Below are 23552 nucleotides of genomic sequence, written 5' to 3' on the forward strand. Positions count from 1 at the left end.
CCGCTGTAATGCTGCAGCAGCTCTGATGGGGAGAGTGTGATGCCCCTGCATGGACAGACTAGTTAAAAAAAATGCATTTTCCCCATGGAAAAATAGTGCTAGGCAAAACTAACTCCAGATTCAAGGGAAGGGAAAGAAAGGGGAAGCTATCGTGAAAGCAGCAAGTCAGCTACATGCCAAACAGCTGCTTTGAAGTAAAGAAAAGTCATTTTGGTATCTCATGAACAAAATCCAGTGCCTTGGCATGGTGCTCAGAACCAGAGAGGGTTAATCCAGCTGTACCCCAAGACAGGCAGTCCCTGCCCAGCACGTGGCATCTCCGGGAATGAAGTCATTAGCGTAGCTGTACAGATCATTCTTCCAAATGTGAAGAATGTGACTAATTCTCCAGCTTCAGCCAATTATGACCTGCCAGGACTATCATAACAGCCCATAAATAATGTGTAACAAAATCATGGTAATGAGTCTTCTAGAAGAAAATTAGATCCTCTGTGTCTTAACTCCATAAAATTACTTTGCTTATAAGGGCTGCCTCCGTCATTCCCAGCACTTTCCATTGCTTCACTGGCCATCTCTCAGAAATGGATGTGACTTGGCCAGGACTCTACTGGTCCTGCTGGCTGCACATTCATCAGATTTGTTTTCACTGGTTTGGCCATTTCCTCTTTAAACCAGACATATCACTGCTTAACTCGACTTTCAAATGTTTTCACTGATAAAACATATTTACTTTATCTAGACCTTGCCGATTCCTTTAACTGTTTCAACACATCCTTGGCAGGCCTGGGACATCGTATTGTCCCAAGATAGCAGGGTCTTTGTCAGAGGAAACAGCTTCCAAATGCAGTACAAGGTAGAACTTAATTTTGGGGACACTTCTGTTTCACTTCCTTGCCTAAATCCTCCCAAACCCTAAGTAAGAAGGAAAAAAGAATGAAGAAAAAAAATCAATGTTACATCAGCATTTTAAAAAAAGATGCTTTTCTTAAAGATTTTACAACTGTGTCTCATCAGAGAAGTTATTGTCAAATCACCGTGCAAGCATGATGGACTCACACCCCGGTAAAACACTAGCATCACTCACAAAGACTTCTATGAGTATGCAGAAATACATTCCCCTTAATACAGAAAAGCGTGCTGGGAACTTTCCAAAGGAGATGTATACCCCATGATATGAGAAGTGTTATTGTATCAGTCCTGTTAAAAGACAAAGATGGTTATAAGTGGGGAGATTTGTTTTCTGTTTCTCAGTTAACTATAGCAGAGTAACCATCAATGTTACAGTAACTTGCCTAAGTGATGTAATACTTCCAGTTGATTGCAATGATCAAATGGATTTTATGAAAAACAGGTTTCCTGCTTACAGCAGAGGGATATTTCATGTGCTTCACCAAGTCAGTTATTAGGTGTTTCAATACCAGGCTGAACCCTGACAGATAGAAGAATGGTCTGACTATTACCAAACTAAGTGTCCCTAAAGTATTGAAGTCTTTTGCAATTCCACCTTGCCTTTAAAGTGAAAAATGAAACATTTCCAGGCATATTTCACCTGAAAGAAAGAATAGGCAGCATTGCTCCTTTTGCCTTACCCTCGACTGAGGCACAGTTTCTCTATTGATACTCTGGCATCAGAAGCCTACAAGTCAGAAGGTGCGCAAATGAAAAAGCTGGCATGCAGAATTTGTTTAGTTCTCGCAGCCCCTCCTTCCTCTCTCCATCTCCCTATTAGAAGTAACAAGCCAGCATGGGGAATTACCAGGGTATGACAGATAGCTTGGAAATGTGGAAAACCTGCAACTGAATTTATGCACTGACATCACCTTTGTCTGCTGTAATGGAGAGAATTAGGCATATTGAATCGCTCACCATACAGATATGGAATTTTGAAAACCCTTACTGTTGCACAAATGTTGACAGGATATTTTATTTACTGCATCATTAAAGGTTAAAGAGACTCATTCTCCAGAGGATTCATTTTTTCAGCCCTTAATATCAATTAAAGCTAATTTCAGCTCTACCCTAATGATTAACATAAAATATGGAAAAAGCTCTAACTGAGCATTTCTGTTCATTACTTCAATTCTCTTGTATTGCTAGGGCACTTTATAGGTACTGATGCAGCATTATATCACCCATGACACAGTTAATTTTCCCCTCTGAGCTTTTTTGTTACTGAACACTTGAAGATGTTGCAAAGATGCACAAAACACCTTTGATGACATGGATCAAAGTTTTTATTTAACCAGTTCATAGTTGATGATCAGTGATGTTCTCTATGGGCTTTCCTACACAGCTGGGTACAATGTCTAGATAGAAATTTATTTTGTTACATGGCCTACAGCTTCCATATCATCTATATAATGTATAAACATACCTTGATATATTTGTGCAGCCAGAAGTTTGCAAATGGAGTGGGAAGGACAATATAACAGTTCAAGGGAAAATGAAAAACCTTGCCTGCCACTTATGAACTGAAGCTAGTCCAGTACAGCTGGATGCATTTACCCATCTTTGCTTGGCAAAATACTACTTCCATCAACACACCATAAAGTGCCCAGAAAAATAAGTTACAGTCCATCCCCTGGACTATATCAGGGCTTTGTGCAGCCCAGCTGAGAAGGCACATGTGCCACCACACGGCAGCTCCCCCATCCTGGGGCTGTCCAGCTGGTTTTGTTCTGGAATTGTAGGTAATAGGACTGGAAAATACTTTTGGAAAATAGACCACACAGACCAACCGCCAGCATGACGAGCGGAGTCTTGCACTAAGCTGCCCCAAGCTTGTCTAACCTTTTCAGAACTTGTCTACTTGTATCCTAATTTTAGGGTATTTATTGTTAACAAAAACACTAATCTGGGATCGATCTGTATCCAAAGGTCACAGCAAAAGCCAGAGGGAAGGTGAGGAGCAATACAGATGCTCCTAAGAAGGTCAGCTGCTGCCACTCAGGCTGCTCTCTGGTGGTAACCACACATCAGTCAGCCCACCAGTAGCCCTAGCAACATCCATGGAAGCGAGCAGATGTCTGATGCTCCCAATAATTATAACAAACTCCAGTAGAAATCAGCAGGATGTAGAAGCTGGGGACACGCATTTGCAGATTCCCTTTGCCAAGAAATGAAGTGTTTCCCATGCTGGCTGTTGTACTCTCATGTCCTGTCACATATAGCTCTGGCCCAGGACTCCATACTGAGCTATGTGCATCTTCTCAGACAGGTCATTGAACCCACCGCTCTTGTTTTCCCTCATCTTTTCAAGACCACGGGTGGCTTTCTGCTTCCTCCTCCTGAATTTTCATGTTTAGCTTTCAATGACTGGAATTCATTTGGCTGGGAGTAAGTGAAACAGCTCTCTTAAGTGGAAGAGCTACCTAATAAAGTTTTAATGGAAGATATTATTTCTGTTCTTTACATTACATTAAAAGCCAGTCAGGAAATGAAAGCCCAGGAGGGTTAGGCGTGTTGGAAACACTCAGCAAGATAGTCTTTTCTTCAGGGAGTTCACAGTCTAAATGTTGCCCTAAGAAACAGAATGTGCAGCAAACAGACAGCTTGTGCTGTTACAGACTTAGCAAGCATGTGTAGATAGATATAGATATATATATATATACACACACACACATATGTGTGTGCATATATACACACACAAAGGGCAGAGGGGTATCTATTTTGTCTTTGGAGAGACCGTCCAGTGCTGGGTCTGGTATCCACCTGGGCAGTGTCTGGGGTGAGAAGCTTGGTGCCTAGACCATGGCATAGTACATTTACCTGCTCTGCACCACCAAGGTGTACAACTGCTCTTTACCAGCAACATTTAAATACCAAACCCACTGCCATCTTCAGGGGCTCTTTTGTGCGACTTGAATAGAATTGGTCTGTTTGGGCTCTTCACTTACCCACAACCTGAATTTAAGAAACCTTCTCACCACTATTTCCTAGCTGTTATTTTCTTGCTGTGCTAAGCTTCTGTGCAACAGCAGCAAGAGCAATTACAGAAATCTGTTTTCAGTAGCAATAGCAAAACTGAGCAGTTCTCAGCTTCCCCATGGAGGGGCAGTGACATTCAAGCACGCATCAGGAAAGACGATTAAAATGGGTCAAAAGAGTACTATAAATTTTTGAAACATTGGCCTTTGAGTTTAAAAAGTTGACCTTTCAAGTTTTGGTTGGTTGAGAAGGACCATATTTAGTTATTGATGTTTAAGATGGTTTTGTACCAACTTAAAAAATAGTATTCTTATTTTTTAAGATGGAAAGCAGAGATTTACGCTGTCAGCAACACTGAAAACTATGAAATGCTAACACTTAAAAATCTTCCCTCCAGGTAAAGTATCCAAGTACTTTCAGTCCTTGGATCTGGGCTATTGCAGATCCCAGCCTTACACATACCTGTCCCTAACCCATGTTGCTAAGCCTGAAGAGATGGCTCTCAACACATCCAGGCAGAGCTTGGGTCCCAGGACCTGCCACAGACCTCAGGGCATCAGATGGGTGAAGACTATACAGATACTCATTAATGGCTTTCACAACTTCAAGACTCAGCATTTATCAGCACTTAGGTTTATGTGGAGATTGTCATTGAGAAGTAAAATCATCCCCGATAGAAGTCCGCTGTCCTCTTTAGTGTCCAGTGCAAGAGGTCTTTTACTACTATTTATCTTACAAAGGTCTTGATCTGAAGTGATGATGGGTGACAAAGATCCAGCCCTGGAAGTTAGTAACTTACCCCCAGTAAGTTTGCAGATGACACCAAGTTGGGCGGGAGTGATGATCTGCTTGAGGGTAGGAAGGCTCTACAGAGGCATCTGGACAGGCTGGATCGATGGGCCAAGGCCAATTGTATGAGGTTCAACAAGGCTCAGTGCCAGGTCCTGCACTTGGGTCACAACAACCCTGTGTAATGCTACAGGCTTGGGGAAGAGTGGCTGGAAAGCTGCCCAGCAGAAAAGGACCTGGGGGTGCTGGTCAACAGGTGGCTGAATATGAGCCAGCAGTGCAACCAGGTGGCCAAGAAGGCCAACGGCATCCTGGCCTGTATCAGGAATCGTGTGGCCAGCAGGAGCAGGGCAGTGATTGTCCCCCTGTACTCGGCACTGGTGAGGCTGCACCTCGAATACTGTGTTCAGTTTTGGGCCCCTCGCTACAAGACAGACATTGAGGGGCTGGAGCGTGTCCAGAGAAGGGCAACGAAGCTGGTGAAGGGTCTAGAGCACAAGTCTTATGAGGAGCGGCTGAGGGAACTGGGGTTGTTTAGCCTGGAGAAAAGGGGGCTGAGGGGAGACCTTATCGCTCTCTACAGCTACCTGAAAGAAGGTTGTAGTAAGGTGGGGGTCAGTCTCTTCTCCCAAGTAAGAAACGATAGGACAAGAGGAAATAGCCTCAAGTTGTGCTGGGGAGGTTTCGACTGGATATTAGGAAAATTTCTTCACCTAAAGGGTTGTCAAGCATTGGAACAGGCTGCCCAGGGAAGTGGTGGAGTCACCATCCCTGGAGGTATTTAAAAGATGTGTAGATGTGGCACTTCGGGACATGGTTTAGTGGTGGACTTGGCAGTGCTAGAGTAATGGCTGGACTCGATCTTAAAGGTCTTTTCCAACCTAAACAACTCTATGATTCTATAATCACCACCCCAGGTCAAACGCATTCAGAAGCTGTTTTAAACTAGCAAAAGGCAAACTTCCAAATGCCAGAGCATCAATCTTCACAGGGACCCAGCATGCCCCAAGGTGGAAGCAATCAAGTTGCTGCAACAAGAACACAGTGCTTCAAAAGACAGAAATCTGCAATGGTGTCCAACAAGAAGCCATCACAGGGAAGCGGTCGGACCCACTGCTGTGCTAACCCAGCTCTAAGGACAGCAAGAACAATAAGAAATTGAAATGCACGGTCACAAAACCCAGTGCACAACAACTTCTGGCACCGGTTTGGTTTGTTTATTATGAAGCCACATCGGCTTTGTGTTGATTTTTCTGCCTTCTCTCTGCTTGCTGGCAGCAGCTCTAGAGAAGATCTTTGGCATTTTGCTAAAAGTTTCAGATATTGGTTTCCTTTGCAGCACCTGCTCCTTTGCAAGATGATAGAAGCTACCTCCAGGCTCCCTCCCTGAATATATGCTGCAGCTACACAGCTTATTGTTTGCCACATTTACTTAATCACCAAAATGCTCGGTCTTTAAACCTTGTTGTCTCTGCCCATCTCCGTATTGGCTCCCAGGTAGACTTTGAGACCCAGCAGCCAGTCCCGCCGGGCTGTTCAGCCCCAGAGGAACGTTCCCATTCCTTAATTCACCCCTGAAGCCACAAGCGAGGAAAATAAACCCATCGATCAGCTTCTCCTTTCCTCACTCCTCATATTGAGAGCTGAAAGAGCAATGCAGGAACAAACATCAGGCCAAACGGCACTCGGCTGAACACGTGTCTGAGTGCGACCCACACGTGCCTCTGTCCCAGGGCAGTGATTGCCCGGGCAGACTAATCTCCAAAGTCCTAAGCTTTTCCTGACAAATAGCTGCTGAAATTGTTGTCCATTTGAGTATTCATCTTTCATTTGTAATTTCATTTTAAATCCATTTTTGCAGGGTTTGCTGGCCTTCAACCAAAATTGCTTTCAGAAATACGGGAAATCTGAGGGTGACTATTTTTCCTAGGGAAGCCTTAGCTCACTGCAGCTTCTAAAGCACAGCCAACCATCCAAGTGAAAGGGTGTGATTCCTGGGAAGGGTCCATCAGAAGAAGCAATCTTAAAAGCACATTATGTACTTGTTAACCTGGCCTGCCAGGTGAGAACCCCAAGGACTTCACATCTGAAGGCTTCCACTGAAAATCAGTAATAAAAAAAAAAATAATCTGGTTTTGAGAGAAGTGGGATCCAAAAGAATTTATAACTCGGGTGGTTTCTCAGTTAAAGTTTTGCAGAAGTGGGTGTGCGCAGCCAATGCTGTGCTGAGACACAGGGAAGAGGGACAGCAAGGCAGGGAGCACCAGCTAAGCCGGCTAGAAAGGATCTGCAGCTTCAGACGCATCGCGAGCAGTAGGTGGGCTTTTTGAATAAGGAGAAAATTCATTAACTTGATGTCAAAGATCGCACAGAATTTAACGAAATCCTTAAGTAAAAGATGCTAAGCGTTTCTTAGGCCTCCTGGATCTTTCCTTGAAGATCTGCAAAGAAATGTGAAGGAACTGCTCCACTTTTAGTACCATGCTGTGAGATTAGATGCTATCCTGCTATACATTCTTTTTTATAGCCCACTTTCTATTTTTATTCCTGTTCTACTGTGGAAGTGTTTGCTAATAATGTATGATAGGATGCTTTGTCATGAAAAAACCTTGTATCATTTATCTGTTTCTGAAAAGAAATTCTCAGTACAAATCTAATAAGGAAAAAAAAAATCCTATTCTAGCTCCTGTTGGAGGAAAAGGATTGATTTATGGAGAGAGATGAAAAGCACTAAGTATGTATTGCTTGGCAAAATGAGGAATTGTAGAGAACTGTCTTTATGCATTTGAAGGGTGTAAACATCAAAGAGGCAGAGGAGCTATTTAGAGCATTAGGAGGAGGCACATCTAGGAGACAAGAGCTGAAATTAAATGAACATCATTAACTTAAAAATCATACTTCTGCCTGCAAATCTATTTCCTGGTATTATTACTTGTAGCACTCTGATGAGTATAAATGAAGCTTATAGAAAAAAATATCTAATCTATTTTTCATATCTGATCAGCAGACCTTACTGTAAAGTTTATAAAGCCCAGATCCTGCAGCTATTCCTGAAAATCTGGGAGAAAAGCATCATTTAAATCTCCCCTCCCACCTTTCTATTGCCAACGAGGGTTGATCAGTATGATGGATCACTTCCAACCTCCACCCCCCCCCACACCCCATGCTCTCTGATCGCAGCCTGTGTTGCCTATCTGGGATCTGACTGATTGAAGCTGTGTGGGTGTAACACCTTTTACCCCAGCGGAGGGATAAGTTCCCAATCATTAATAACCTTTCTGAGAAACAACAGCATCCTTGCTCCCAGCCTGCAGGAAACCCACGCACGGTCCTACAGGATGCCCAAACTTGTCTGCCCAGAATTCAGTTAATTGTCCACTGTCCTGAGATAAAGCATCGGGGGGGGGGAAATGCTCTGTAGGATATAAGCATCTTTGCTCTCATCAAGGCTTTGGACTACACATCAAAAAGCTGCTGAACATCACGCGGCCCGACGGTGTAGAGAGATCTCAAGGACAAAGTTTTGCTCTCCGGTAAATCAGGCTTTGCGAGCTGCCTGTGCCCATCTGCGGGAGCGGGACGGCGGCAGAGCCGTGCCGGGCTCCGTCTCAGCCGAGCCCTCCGCCGCTGCGGAAGCGGAGAACACGCCAGCGCTGCGGGGTCTGCGCATCCATATGTATGTGCTTGGATAATTGGAAATGTCATGCAGCTGGAGGCTCGCAGACGAAAAATATAATTTGGTTACATACCTCCCTTCTGATTCCTACCAGACAGCCCAGGATAACAAGACCTGCCCCTCTCTATGCCTTCATTTCTCAAAAAGCATTTTACAGCTGACCGATGCTGACGGTGACAGGGGAGGACTCCCTGCTCTCAGCCTCCCCAGAGAAATCCTCAAATCCTTCCAGAATTACAGATTCATTTTATGTTATTTTTTTTTCTCCCCAGATTTTTAGTTTAAGGGGGATACTGGACTCTGCTCTCATGTTAGCCATGAAAAAGAAGTAAAGAGGCTTTCTGGGCTCCCTCACTACCTTTGCCAGCAGGAAAAGGGGTAAAACCCAGGGGAAGAGGCAGCTAAATTGCGACATCAGAGCACAGAGGCCACGAGGGCTGTGACTTTGCAAACGGCCTGATCCCTTCAGTCAGAAGCCAATTCATCATTAAACACAGCATTTCATGTGCATAAATAAAAAGGAAGGAAAATGATTGCAATAAGCTTCTGATAATAGCCAAGATTCACAACTAAATGTGCGATATTTTAACAGAAAACATATATTAATGTAAAATAAATGTGGTGCTTGTGAATGACAAGCTCCGATTTATATTCCTGATGTTTCCAGCCCTAAAGCATCATTGTAATGAAAAACATTCAGAAGTAAATAGGAAAGGATGAACCTCTACATGCAAGAAGAGAATTACACTGCTTCCCATGCCCCTGCCTGGGGGCACCAGGGTCCCACACTTGTTCACATCCAAAACCATCAGATCCTAAAGGAATTGAGTTTCTGATGTAGTCGCAGCTCTGTGCAAAGCCTGCGCAGCAGGTTGATGAAAGGTTAGCTAAACCAGAGGCCGGCAGCCGCGGTGCTCCGGCACGGGGCTGTGGCTGGGAAGGGGACACAGACGGCTGGGGCAGGGCTGTCCCCATCCTTCCCAGGGCACCCCCCTCTGCAACCCTTGCAGCAAGCTCACGCTTATAGAGCGTGAGCCACAAAAAACCCTTAAGCAAAGCAAAGCCAAGCCTTACCGTACCGGCGTTAGGTGGAGAGGATGATGGGGGTCCGTGGTCAGGCAGGCACATGGCTGCGCTTGCACTGGAGACCTGCACTCCTCCAGCTGAGCTCGGGGAGAGGACTACTGGTGCCAGGCTGAGCTTAAATAGGCTCTGGACCCATGGGTGGGGGTGGAGAACCCAGGTCAGGCTCGTTAGGGTCATTAAGACCTGTCAGTGCCTTGGCAGGTTCATGCTCTGCCCAAGGCTCTGAAACTCTGCCTGCCCCCACCCAGCCGTGCTGAGGATGCAGGAGACCCTCTTCCACCCTCAGCAGGAGGAAATCTCTGCCTGACAATTTAGGGCCTGTCTATTTGCGGTTTGAGTGTCTCCAAGCTTGGTGCATGGGTAGGAAGCAGAAGATTATAAAAGCCCATTTCAGGCCTTAAACACTAAATCTTTGTTATCTTTTCCACCCTTTTTTCCCCAGTGTGTTTGGATGTGACAGCCTGGATGTGGCACCAGTACTTCAGAATGGGCACCGAGAAAATGAGCAACCCCAGCATCCCCTTTGTCAGGGTAAGGAGTAACTAGTTAATTTTGAAGTTATTTTTTCCTTTTTCCTCTTAGCAGCAAGAGGAAAAAAAAAAATTAAAGTAATACTTCAGCTTTCAGGTGACTGGGTCGGACTTTTGATGATCAAATTCTGTGATCATCCATACCCAGGCTTCTCTTGCTGTTTGCATTTAGCTAGGGAAGAGATCAGCTTCAGTAGCCAGTGGAATCAGTGCATGTAAGAACAAAATCGGGTCCATCTAATATATAGCAGGTAGGAAAGACCATAACAGAGCAGCAGCTTGGCAGTGGCTCCTACGGCACGGGATGTGAGAGACATAGGAAAATTCAAGACGGTCAAAGGGAGGGAGACCATCCAAGAGTCCAAATATTTTCATGCTGGGCTTCCTCCGTCCTTTCACCTCCCCTTAACGTGAGTACAACATTTTCACTGCAGGCTTTCATAAACTGCAACAATAACTGGAGCAGAAAGGTAGTAACCCGTACGAGGGCCAGTGCGTAGCTGCATTGCCCGCAGGAGAGCTGAAGAAGAAATCAGCCTGCCGTGCGTTTCCTGATGCTGCAGGCTACCGCAGAAGATGCACCATGCCAGGGCATGTGGCTTTGTAAGTGAGAGATGAGTCCATTTATTTGAGGAGTTAATTTGGCCTGGGGCTAGTGCTATTTAGAATAAAGTTGGACTCAGTGACCTGTGGAAAGCACTTGTTCAGCACCTGGTTCAGTTAAGAGCCCAATTTGCAAACAGTAAAATCTGGATGCTCTACCAACCAGCACATGTCCAAACGCTGTCAGAGTTTACTGTTGAGGTTAGGATTTTCCTGTCTCTTAATGAAATGGACTTTTGTTCTCAGGGTATCGTATCCATTTCACAACGCATTTCACTGTCTTCTAGATGAACGTCCTTTCCTAAGTCAGAGTGAATGTGAACATCCTCCCCAAAATCTCTGAAGCTCTTCTTGTGGTCAGTTATTAAAGCAAAGGCACAAGAAAGATGCTCAGAGGTGAGGACATCACAGCGGAGCAAGGGACGTCTGGGTGTGGAAGCACCCGGCAGAGAGGAAGAACTGGAAGAAGGCGGCATGAAAGGCTGCCTTGTGCTGCTGGTCCCTGTGCTAGCAGGTCATGGAGATCACAGTGCATCACATGCAGGGCACCCAGACCAAAAAACCCACGGTACACACTAAAACCCAGCCAAGAGAAAGGGCAGACTGATGAATGAGGCCATTACAGGTGATGGGGGACACAGACACAAAGCAGAGGAGTTGCAGTGTTGCTTAATGACTCGTGTGGGGGTGTGGGAGAAGATGGAGAGACAAAACATCCCAATCACTGTCAGCTCCTAATGGGTACAATATGCTAATCCGAAACTCAGCAGAAGGTCGCTGGCCGCAGGAGAGCGCAAGGAGGAGCCAGCAGCCAGCACCCCTTGTCCTCGGTGTCACCGCAAATAACCCTGAACCACCTACACGCACACCGTGGTGCTTGGGGGCACGTGGGGCTGTCGGGGAGTGAAAGTAGGTTTGTTTTACAAGTTCACCTTCCTCCACTGCACCGCCTTGAGCTGAGGTTTGCCGCATTAGCTGGGCCATACTGTAGCATTAATTGCTACCCAGGAATTGTATGACGAGGATTTTGGAAGCTCACTCACCTCCGTTGATCTCCCCACCTGTGTTGACTCTGAAATTGTGGGAAGGGGATGTGTGGCAGGACTGTCCGCGATGGCTTCGCTCTCCAACAGCTATGCTCAGAAATCCTCGCAGGAATCAGTCTGCGGCACCGCTGTGGGTGGCTGCTGCCTTTCTCTGCCCAGGGGTAAGTTTCTTACGGTTGACAATAAACTCTACGGGCTTAAACATAAGTCGGGAAAGTAAGAAGCTAGGTTCTCATCTAAAGGCAGCATGACAAAAGGCTTCATCATCACCAGGCTTCTGGAGGGAGGGCAGCAGATCTGCAATTGTTCACCTAACTCAAGTGCAGAGAGACTGTTCCTTTGCAATGTGTGCATAGTCTTTTGCATGAGAAATTCTTGTAAGAGAAGTAATTATAGAAAAACGTGTCTCCTAACTAAAAGAAAAGGAAAGAAAAGAATAAGCACGTATGACACCACCTGGGGTACATCAATCAGAGCAGACCAGTGAAAGATAACAAGATGGATAAACTCTTCATAGGAGCCGCCAGCTATTTATCTAAATTGCATTTCTAGGCACTGTTGAGAAACACTCTCCCTTCTTTCAAAGGACAGATGAAAGCGGGACTCCTGTGATGTCTCTTCCCCTCATCCGTTCTCACACATCCCCACCCATCTGGGAACTACTCTCTGCTTTGGGAGCCCAGCAGCTGCCTGTTCACCAACCCACCTAACACAAATCGAGCTCTTCCCTCAGGACCAAATTTACTGCTTTGGTAATATTTTGGCATCTGCTTTGGCAAAGATGGGCTAATTTGAAATCCAAACACAACCGTTTAAACCCTATTCCAGTCTTGCACTGGATTTATACTGCTTTGGGGGTAGGAGGATATGGGGAATATGCTCTCCGCATCGTCCTCTTCATTGGGTAGCAGAGCTGCACTGCATTCATTCATCCCTTAGACCAAGAATGTTTCACCAACAACTGATTTAATTACACGAAGCTTATGCAGGAGTTACAGAGGGATTATCTGGGTTTTATCATGGTTATTATAGAAAATTATTGTATTGTTACTATTACAGAGTTACAAAAAGTAAAGAGGAATCACAGGAAACTTGGCAAGAGCTCATTAGCAGTGTGGCGCAGTCTGCAGGAGCTAATTAAAAATGCCTATACCTCATAATAACCATTTATCTCATCACAGCCTCCATTCTCTACGTCTCTTTCTCTGGATAGAGTGAGAGGGAATGATCTCTCCTCACCGGTGAACGTGTATACAGCAATACATACTGAGTACAGCGTAATACAGATGGTTTTGTTCCACGATATGAAGCCACCAGCTCCGTTCTTGCCTGCCTGAGCTGTGGGCTGCCTGTCCTTGCTTGCACACAAGGCCACATGAGATGCTCAGGGATTTCCTAGAGTCACTTCGAGAAGCATCTCAGCCAACCGTGCCAGGCTGAACACGAGAAGATGGAGACTGTAACCCTGCTACAGGGGAGATGCTAGTTGGGAGATGTGAAAACAGGATTAAAACAGCATAATAACACAAGCATTTACATTTACTGCTCTCAAAGTCTTACAGAAGTTGCTGGTAACCCTGGTGTCTCTGTTTCCAGCAATCCGTTGGTCTGAATCGCTTACTAGGAGGGCAGGATTCTCTCAGACAACATCTGTATCTCTTCTGTAGGATTTCTCTTTCTGCATGCTTTCAAAGCAAACAAAAAAAATGACCCAGCTCCCAGTTAATCTGTATTATCTGGAAAGATGAAATCAAGGTGAAATTCAGTTTGTCAACAGGGGTGTGAAAGCTGACAGGAGATGGATCGGAACAGGCGAACGCTAGCTGTAGTATTGCCCGACAAGTCATTTCTCACACTCATGTGGCTTGGATGCAGATGGATATTCTTGAGATGACATTTGATGAACTTGTTTTCTTTTGGAGTTTGGATTGACGGGGTCTGTAGGAAAAGCAGAGAAATAAATCCCAAAGGCTGTGACGGTTGTGATACCATTTTCTGTTCTGCTCCATGGTACTGGCCAGCATGGAGGACACCAGAGCCAAGAAGCAGAGCTAGCCTGCCTCACTCTCCAGGGAAAGGAGGGTACTTCTATTTCTTAATCCATCCTAAAATATCAGTCTCTTGGAAACAAATTCCTTGTCATGTTTACTCTTTGCACACATTTTCAGTAAAGCAGATGGAGTGGATGCTGAATAACGAAATCCTTGAGCCTGTAAAATCAACCTCAGCAGCACTGAGATTATGCTTCTCATGACAGCAAGGACCAAGTCTGAAGTCCACTGGCCTCCAATGTGACCTGGCTGATCCTCAGTCTGCCAAGACTCTGCTCCTCTGTTCAAGAGTTTACAATCTCTTGGCCAACTAAAGGCTCTCCCCCCTCCCAGCCATCTCTTTGTCACCAGTTGAGCATGGTTTTACCGTGTTTCTTTGATCGGATAGAGTTCATGTCCATAAGCTCAGGCAGAAGTCAGAACTATTTTGCACCAAGCCATATATTTTTTTATTGTTCCATCCTAAGGAGAACCTCTGTTAGCTCTCCTATTATTATTATTATTATTAATGCATGTGAACATAGATGATCAGATGAGTACTGCCTGCTCTTAACCAGCATATACAGTCGGGCCTCCTTGGCAACTGGGAGCACTTTTTCTCGAAAATGATCAATTAAACCTCACCACTATGCCTGTTGGGCAGGCCTGTCTGACACTCAGAAAAGAAAACCAGGTACTGAAAATCCTGGCACTTCCCCCAGAAATATCATCCTCTTTTTGAAAACAATACGAGAAAAATCAGGATTTTGTTCCTATAACTTATGCACACTTTCCCCTTTTCAGCTTTCCCTGCCAAACTCCATCCTCAGATGCATTCCTGCCTGAAACTGTGTTGTATCAGCCTGTCTCCCAGACATCCTCTGCTTTCACAGGCAGTTTCAACCACACGCAGCAGCCCAGCTGCTGCCCCAGATGGGGAAACGTCTTTTCACAACAGCAGCAGTCAGTAAAGTTTGTGGTGGGTGAAGCAATCCCATGACTCACTTCCATGGCTTTTCCAGGAGATGCTGGAGACAGAGGCGGGACATTGAACTGAACTGAGATTTCCCAACACAGAAAAGAGTCGAAAAGCTGTTATATTGTTTGGGTGGCCAAACATGGGTCATTTCTAAATGTAGAGCATGCTTTTCTCCCCCTGAAATCAGACTACCTACTAAACCAAACCAAAAAGAAAATTCCTGGTGAAATCAAGGTGGGTCAGCTTTCCTGAAATGAGGACAGTTATGAGGGGCATGAACTTAAGCTCCCCTTTGAGTTTATCTGTCCTGGTACCTGGGACCAGACTGAGAAAAGAGGCAGGGGAGAGCATATATCCCATCAGATCCTGTCCTCTGAGAACGGCCCTGGGAACCGAACAGGGATGCAATGCTGCAAAATCTCACCTGAAAAAACCCCAACCCCACAAGTCTGATGAAAAATCTAGATTTTCTTGTGGTAAATTGCTAAAATAGTAATTAAATTAACTATATAAGTTGTTTCAGAATTAGCAGAGATAAACACAGTGGTATAAACTGTAATACAGGCTAAGACAGACAATAACGTAATCTGCAGGATATTACCTGTATTCAGTGCGTGTAGCATGAGGTGTATTGACATACACACGCAGTGGAAATAAGCTGAAAGGAAGAAAGAGCGCCGAGCGGTGAGAAATTAGGAGACAGAAAAGAGGGACAGGGATTAACTAGTATTAGTGCTGCTTTCAGTCACTGGGTTCCCTATAGAAATTAAATGGCTTGACTCATACCAAGTTACCCATTATCAATACATGCCGTCGCTTTCATCCCTCACTTTCCTGGGCAGGCAGCGGCAATGTCCTTGTGCTGAAGCCTTGGCTACAGCGTAGAGGGGTTAATTTTCTCTCACTCCCCATCTCTTTAAATATAACCTATAAATTTGATTGTTTGCTTGTTTTTATTACAATAGCTGTAGTTCTTCTGGAGAAAATACGCCTCACACCAACACAGTGCAGTTTTCCAAAGTGAAGTTTAAGCCTCTTCAGCAAATTTAATGGTTACAGGTTTTAAACCTTACGATGAGGGCAATAAGCTATTATTGGCCACAGCATAAAAGCAAAATACAAGCCCTCACAACCCAGAGCCTGCAGCTCCAAAATATGGATGTAACATGACAAACTTATATATATGTAATCCTTTGTATAGCTGTCATATATACATGTTACACACAAATGGTACTTGCATACATATAAATATGTATACATACATACATATACATATAGTTGAAGTGGCCAGAAATGATATCTGAGCAAGACAAGTCTCTCTTTTTCATTACCACCTGTAATTCCACCTGGGCTCATTACTTCTTTCACTGAAGTAATGAATAAAGTAATAATTCTCCCTAAAAGCTGTGCTGCATATTTCACATCTTGAGCACCGGTCTGGCACAGCAGTGGAGCACTGGGACGGGTGTTAGGAGTGGTTAGATCCAGGTATAAGAGCTGAACTTTCCTCCCTACCCCAAATTTAGAAGAAACCCAGCAGTTTTAGGAGATTTACATTTATTTTCATGCTGTAAGCCAGACCAAACTGGAGCTGCGGGGAGGCTGCAAGCATCTGGAGCTCTTCACGAAGCCAGTGCTCAGCATGAGCTGGAAACTTGGCCTTGTGTCCCTGAATAAGCCCAAAATAGTTTGTCCATGGGGACTAACTGACCTCCGTGCTCCCTTCCTAACTCTGTGTATTTTATCTGATGGGCTTCACGGGATTTCCTCCGATTATTGCAAAGGCCTCTGGAGATACATTCAAAAGGATCCTGAACGCCTGTAAAACCTCTCCCTGTGAAGTCAGCCCGCAGAGAAACATCACGGAGGAGATGTAAATCTTGGGAGGTTTTATAGCAGCTCTTCCAACATCTGTAATTCTTGTATCAGCAAACACTTTACACGTTGCTCTGGGAGCGGGGTGTAGAGAAGGGAGAGTTATTTCAGAAAGCAACTACTTAATATCTACAGCTCTACATGACAGCCAAAAAAATGTAATCCCAAATAACTTTTCTAATTCGAACTGTACTAAAATGTGTGTGTATATACCTATATATCTATATATAAAGTAACAACATTTCACTCACGCGGTCGTTTTCCACTGGCTGGTCATGGATAAACTCTCAATCATGTCCAGACCCTGCTGTGCTACCAGGAATGCTGGAAGAGGTAAACAGTTAAATACTTGCGCTGGCTCTCTTCTAGTGGTTTTCCTTCCTAAAAAGAGGAAAATGATTGCCCCATTCTGGATGCAAAGGAGATGTTTGCGTTAAGAGCAGAGCTGCACGAGGAGTTTCACTGGGTGGTAACAGAGGCAGCAGAATGTGGGTGAAAAATGAGGGAACGAGAAGAGAGTTTTGGTGCATGTTGGTATTTTGATAGTATTCCTAATTTTGGCCAGAATAAAAACTCAGACTGCTTTAGCTGCGGCGGGGTGATGGGTTTGTAGCTGTGGTGGTTTAACTCCAGCCAGCAACTAAGCACCACAGAGCCACATGCTCACTTCCCCCCCCGCAGTGGGACGGGGGAGAGAATTGAAAAACAGTAAAACTCGTGGGTTGAGATAAAGACAGTTTAACAGGACAGAAAGGAAGAAAATAATAACAATGATGATAATGATGATAATAATAATAAAATGACAATAATAATAATAAAAGAATTGGAATATACAAAACAAGTGATGCACAATGCAATTGCTTACCACTTGCCGACTGATGCCCAGTTAGTTCCTGAGCAGCGATCCACCCCCTCTGGCCAACTTCCCCCAGTTTATATACTGGGCGTGGTATGGAATATTCCTTTGGCCAGTTTGGGTCAGCTGTCCCGGCTGTGTGCCCTCCCAACTCCTTGTGCTCCTCCAGCTTTCTTGCTGGCTGGGCATGAGAAGCTGAAAAATCCTTGACTTAGTATAAACATGACTTAGCAACAACTGAAAACATCAGTGCGTTATCAACATTCTTCTCATACTGAATCCAAAACATAACACTATACCAGCTACTAGAAAGAAAATTAACCCCATCCCAGCTGAAACCAGGACAGTAGCCTATCCTACAAAACCCAAATGTGTTTTGTATAAAGCGTGCCATAGCAATGAGAGGAATCAATAGAGATGCCTCTGCATGTGCGTGTTTTATATTAAGACTTAGTTGATGACTTCTCATCGTTTGAAAGAAATGTTCAGCCTCAGTGCTTGAAATTATCCAGCTGCAGCATTTTCTACTCAATCCAATCTCCAGTTAATTTGATCCTTCATTTATCTTGAACAAAGCCTCCTAATAAAAACATTTGTATTACAAATGATACACTTGATCAATGGGATTGCTTTAGGCAAGTGTTTGATAATTTGAACACTAGCTATAAAAAGTTCTCATTTCATCAGTGTAGCTGGCCAAAATTTGGAGCAAGAGAAAGCCCCAAACCTGTACATCACTAAACAAGCCAGACTACAATTAAATATCAGGTTATTTAGATGTTCTTACCACCATTACTGTTAGAACTGGCTAGCGTAATCTGCGTGATATTAGCCCTAATTATTTTCGGTAACACAATTAATTATTTAGTTCACTCAAAGTGACAAGAATGGAATGAATCAAAATAAAATGCTGGCTGGGTAGGGAACTATTAATTTTCTTTCAATTCTGTAATTCCTTTGGTCAAATCAATGAGATAAATATGCAGATGGGAAAAGCCGAAGAACATGAACAGTATCCAGGTCCCATGCAAGTCAGCAGATGATATTAGACCCTTTGCAGGGGCTGGGAAGCTGCCCTTGGGAGCATTCAGGTCTGCTGCATTTCTGAGATGGCTTTTCAAACACACGAGAGCTTCAAGGTCACGGGCTGCTGCTATGGGTGGTATGTTCTCCCACACCCCCCCCAGGCTTGGGTCTGAAGTAGGAAACATTATCCCTTGGCAGCCAAAGTGGATTTCTGCTTTATTGCATCTGTTGCTATCCCTGGATGCTTTGAGAAGCAATCATGGTGCCTGGAATTTTGGCCTGTGTTTATTTTCATTAAGGGTGGTATTAATCAACATTTTCCTCTGGTCTCCACAGACTGCTCAGGGACGCTCTTGGAAAGCAAAGACAAATTCCAGGTCAGGATTCCTGTTGTTTGCTATTATTATATGTGAAAAGTGAAATCATTCCTCTCTTTGCTCAGATTTCTACATGAACACGCTGAAAAACTTCCAGTAGCTCCAGCATCCCTCCTGCACTTTGGTCAAAGAGCTTTATTTTGACACAGCTACCAGCAGATGTATTATGAAAAAAGTTCAGAAGGTCTAAAAAATGTCCACAGTGTACATCGGGCTATTTTATTTTGTCTCTTCAACCCTTTTAAATCAGCATTTTTAGGACTTCATTTAAAATGGAAGACCAGGAAGCAGCGCGGTGAGGACTCTCTCCTGTCACATTGTGCACCGAGTTGTACGACACAACAGCCTCAAATCTCTTTCAATCCATCACTTATTTCCCTCTAGAAACTTTTTTTCGCTGTATTGTCTTTGACTGTTATTTATTTATTTGGTTAGTTGACTTCAAGGGACATTTCTCCTGGCTGGATAAAGACATTTTATAAACAAATGCATGGAAACATTTCTGATAACGCTGCAGAAACAGCCAGCGTGCTGGGTCCCCGTGGGCAGGTAATGCTTTGTGTCATCCAGCAGCCACCGCTCTGCTCGATTAAGGAGCAGCATTTTTCACAGCCGGTGCGGCTGCTACAACAACAGGCCCCAAGCAGCGGCGAGGACCAAAGCGGGAGGAATTAAAGGGCTGCTCGAGGTTCCACAGGGCTCTAAGGACTCCCCTGGGGAGGATAAAAAAGAATTAGAAAGGGCTTTTATTGACGAGGATATGTTGCTTGTGCTTTGATACGCACACAAAGGAGAGTAATTGTAAGTATGGGGAGGAAGGTTCTCCGTGGCTGAAGCTATCGTTTATACCCTGCGGAGAGTTAAAAAACCCCTCAGCTAAGAACTTGGGTAGACACTCTACCTCTTGTAGTGTTTTACAAGCCACCCCAAAAGGCCCAAACAAGGGTTACTAAATAGGCAGAAAGGATTTATAAAGCAGCAATAGATAACGTATTTTTCCACCCCCCCCCGCCCCGTTTCAAAGAGCTCCACGTCTCCCACAGCACCCCGAGGCACCGAGAGGGAAAGATGTGAATCGCTGTCAGCAAAACCTATTCTGCAAAAAAAACCACCTTTGGGTGAGTCTGCAGCTGCCGAAGGAGAGGCAAACGCGGCGGAGGCATCCGTTCAGCGCCTGGAGAGGAGAGCATTTGCTTCGAGACACCCCGACGTTTACTTTGAGTGAGAAATCATCGCTCTAGCTGTAATACTTCACGAGCGAGACATATCAAGTGAATGGAATCCACAAAAATGAGATCGTTAGCATAACTGAATACGCTCTTCTTTCCTTCAAGAATGAAAAATATGAGTAATTCCCTGGCAAAGCCCAATTACAGCCTGCCAGCACTAGCACATGGGCTATATCTATTATGAAATAATAAGATAACATTAATAAGATTCCCAGAAAGAATATTAGACAGCCAGTCTCCCAACTGCATACAACCGGACTAACTATTCAGGCTGTCTCCTGCCTGCGTAGCTCAACACTTGCCAGGTCTTTCTTGTCATCTTCAGCGGGAAAAGTTCAGGTCTACCAGCTTTTAAGCAGGAGGCTCTGAGTGGGAAGCGGGATGAGAGCTCTGGGAGTGCTGAGAAACACTGAGTAGCTGCTCTCTTTTAAGGAGTTTCAGTATCAGGCATAAATGTGAGAGCTACAGCAAACAATCACACAGCTCGTGAAACGTTACTGTAGATGCAGAGCGATGCTGGCAGCTGTATATTGGGTCATTAACCTGAGCGCACAGGCACGGCTCAGACACGTGCTGACAGTGCTTCCAGCCTCTTGCTCCGAGAGTGGCTGAATAATCCTTTTTTAGCCCACTTCTTTGCATCCTGAGGCTCATGACCCTGCATGCACACGCAGCATCTGGACTTGTTTCATGGGCGTATCAGCACAGGCAAGGAACTGGGCTCGTGGTCTTTCGGATGAACATCACCCCTCCTTCCTGAGATACCTATGGAGGTAAACTTAAAAAAAAAAAAAATAGACAAAAAGACATACATATAGTTGAGCGTGACATCACACGTTGCTCAGAAGCCTGGCAGGACAGGAGGCAGCTGAGATTTCCATCACTATAATTTAGCAAGATGCATCTCAGGCACTGGCAAGGAGCATCCAGCTCTCCAGGACCAAGGACACGTTGATACCAGCAGTCAGACACCGCAAGTTTGGCAGGTGGCTTAATTGGCTCCACAGCCTCCCCGGCCCTTGTCGGGGAAAGGAAGATGCCGAGTCTCAGCACAGAGGGCTGTAATGAGGATTAATAAGGCGTGTGAAGACGCTCTGTAATTGTCCGGCTGGCTGTTTCCTTTGCACCTTATGTTATCATTTATGCTCATGCAAAGTGGCTGTAAAATGCTCCAGGTCTGATTCAATATAACTCTGCAGACTATTCGTACAGGTGTAAATTGCTCTGTGACTTTCAGGGCAATGTCTAAATGCAAACTAATCTGATCATCTCTGTTGTCTTTTTTTTCCTTTTGTAAACTCCTCTGCAGCCAGTTGAACATTTTAATGCCCGATAAGCTACAAAATATTAGGTATTTCATGCATGAGCTTACTCCTCAGAAACAGAATTTGCAGTGCTGGCTCCAAGGAGGGCTGGAGCTGCATCAAGATGCTGTAGCTGGGCCACCAGCATTGTAGTCCTGTGGGTTGGCCACTGCCCACAGCCACAAGACCAAGCAGAGGAACATTCATATCGTAAATCTCAGGGGCTGGTGCACAGTGACAGCGAGTCTGAACCCAGGAGAAGCCATGAAAAATGAGGTAATGACATAATTTTGGAGGGAATGGGCAAAAAGCGATGCCTGACCTTGCACCAGCCATAGGAAAAAACAACTGCAGACCTATGGCAGCTGTAAAACGAGCCTGAACTAAAATGTATGAGCTGATATTACAGGGAATAACCCTTAAAAGGTGGAAGGCTTTGATAGACGCACTCCTACAGGTAGCTTCAATCCCTGGCAGTTGCAAGGCTTCAATAATGAATGTCAGACTGCTGGCCAGCTGCGAGGGGAATAAACATCTATTGGCCTTCATTGGAAGTAGCATCAGTTTGACATATGACATTCAAATGATATGAACTTTAAAAGCGTGGTTAAATGACTGCTGTTTGACTTGAAGCCTTGAATTCACCGAAGCAGCATCGCAGCCGCTTACCTTAGCTCTGTGGGGGATTGAATCACTGGACTTAAAAATGAAAGCTCAAAGTGTTTCTGCAAATTTAGTCCATGGTATGTCATGTGTCCAGCTGATAGCGTACGTGTGCCTGAGTGATTAGAGGGGTAAAGATGAGGTCCTTCTGCCATTGTGTCCTTTGACTCTGGAGATGACTGCTGCTGGCACACGTGGGACTGAGGAACCACAGAGGTGTCTCTGTGCGACAGACGGATGGGCACAGGCTGGGGGGGGAAGAGAAATTTGGGACCATGGGGTGGAATGGGGTGGGAAAGAGGGGTTGTCCCCACCTGGTCCTGGCCCGTGGTCTGGCACTCCCTTCTCCTGGTATCCTTCACCTCCTCCACGCTGGTGGGTTCCTCTTCAAGGCTCTTCTGCATTTTGCCTTGCAGGACACCAGCCCAGCCTGCACCGTGTCCATCACCAGCTCGTTTTTGAGTTGTCCAAGAAACGAGCGCCGCAAAGAATTTACGTCTCTATTTTAGGAGACCTCGTTATGCGCTTGTTACATTAGCCTGTCAGCTTAATACTAGCAGTCACAACACTTTCATAACCTACCTGCTGAAGTGCTTTTGCTTGCGATCCTCACACTAAAACAAGAGCTCAGGACCAAACCTGCTGCAGGAAAAAATCACTGCTTCCTGACCTTTGGGCAGACTCTGTGGGCTGATGATTCCATTGATTTTAACCGAATGGAGCATTCAATAAGAGCGTCTGGAGGCCTGTCTCTCTTCAGCAGCGGGTCCGGTACAGCACCAGCAGCAATAATACAGACAACCTCTATGCAAGCCTGGGTCAGGGTCAGGAAAGCTCAAAGCATCTTGCAAATTGTGGCAGGCACGACCACTCTACCCGGGACTGGCCTGAGACCTCCCGCTTGCCAGCTTGCACAGCGATGGGAGAAGACCGAGAGCAAAGCACTCGAGCGCATGTTAAGCCTGGCAGCGATACCACTTCAATGAGCGAGCACCATGTTAAGTGCAAGTGGGTGCTCTCGCTTGAAACCAGCCTAAATAATTGAAGCATGAGTCAATGGGGCCAGATTGGAATGATGCAACTTGGTGGTGGACTACCCTTACGGAAGGAGCTGTTGCTAAGCTGAAGCTGTGTTTGCATTTAGGAAGCAGTGCTGTGCTATAGGAGGGGGATACGCAGAGCAAAGGAGTTGATGCTGAGGGCCCTATATTCATCCTATATGTTTTTTAGGGGGAGTAGAGGACTTACTTCAAGCTGTCAGCAGCTGGAGTATGTTAGATGAGCTCCTGAAGCACTTCTGCTTTAGTGTCATCCAAAAGGAAACCCATTTGGTCACGCTGTGATCTGAATCAAAGCATGGCATAAGGTGGACGCACACCAAACTTCACTATTGCCTAACTGTAAATAATTTTTAAAACAATTTCACGGGCATGTAAACTGAGGCACGTGGCTGTTGAAGAGCACAGCTTTATTTCACTTTGGGGGAGCGGTGCACGCTCTTTACCTCTGGAAATCGGACCAGAAGGGGTTCACATAGAACAACCCCCAGATAGCTG

General features: G+C 45.1%; 1 long non-coding RNA gene across 1 annotated transcript; it reads right to left on the reverse strand.

Moving 5' to 3' along the window:
- Nucleotides 1-13171: 13171 nt before the first annotated feature.
- LOC128134528 (uncharacterized) lies at nt 13172-17751 on the reverse strand. Its single transcript, XR_008232772.1, has 2 exons — nt 17407-17751; nt 13172-13595 (listed from the first exon to the last, which is right to left on the reverse strand). It is a non-coding gene; the product is annotated as an uncharacterized LOC128134528 (long non-coding RNA).
- Nucleotides 17752-23552: the final 5801 nt, after the last annotated feature.

The sequence above is a fragment of the Harpia harpyja genome, chromosome 21, assembly GCF_026419915.1.
Source record: "Harpia harpyja isolate bHarHar1 chromosome 21, bHarHar1 primary haplotype, whole genome shotgun sequence".
NCBI lineage: Eukaryota > Metazoa > Chordata > Aves > Accipitriformes > Accipitridae > Harpia > Harpia harpyja.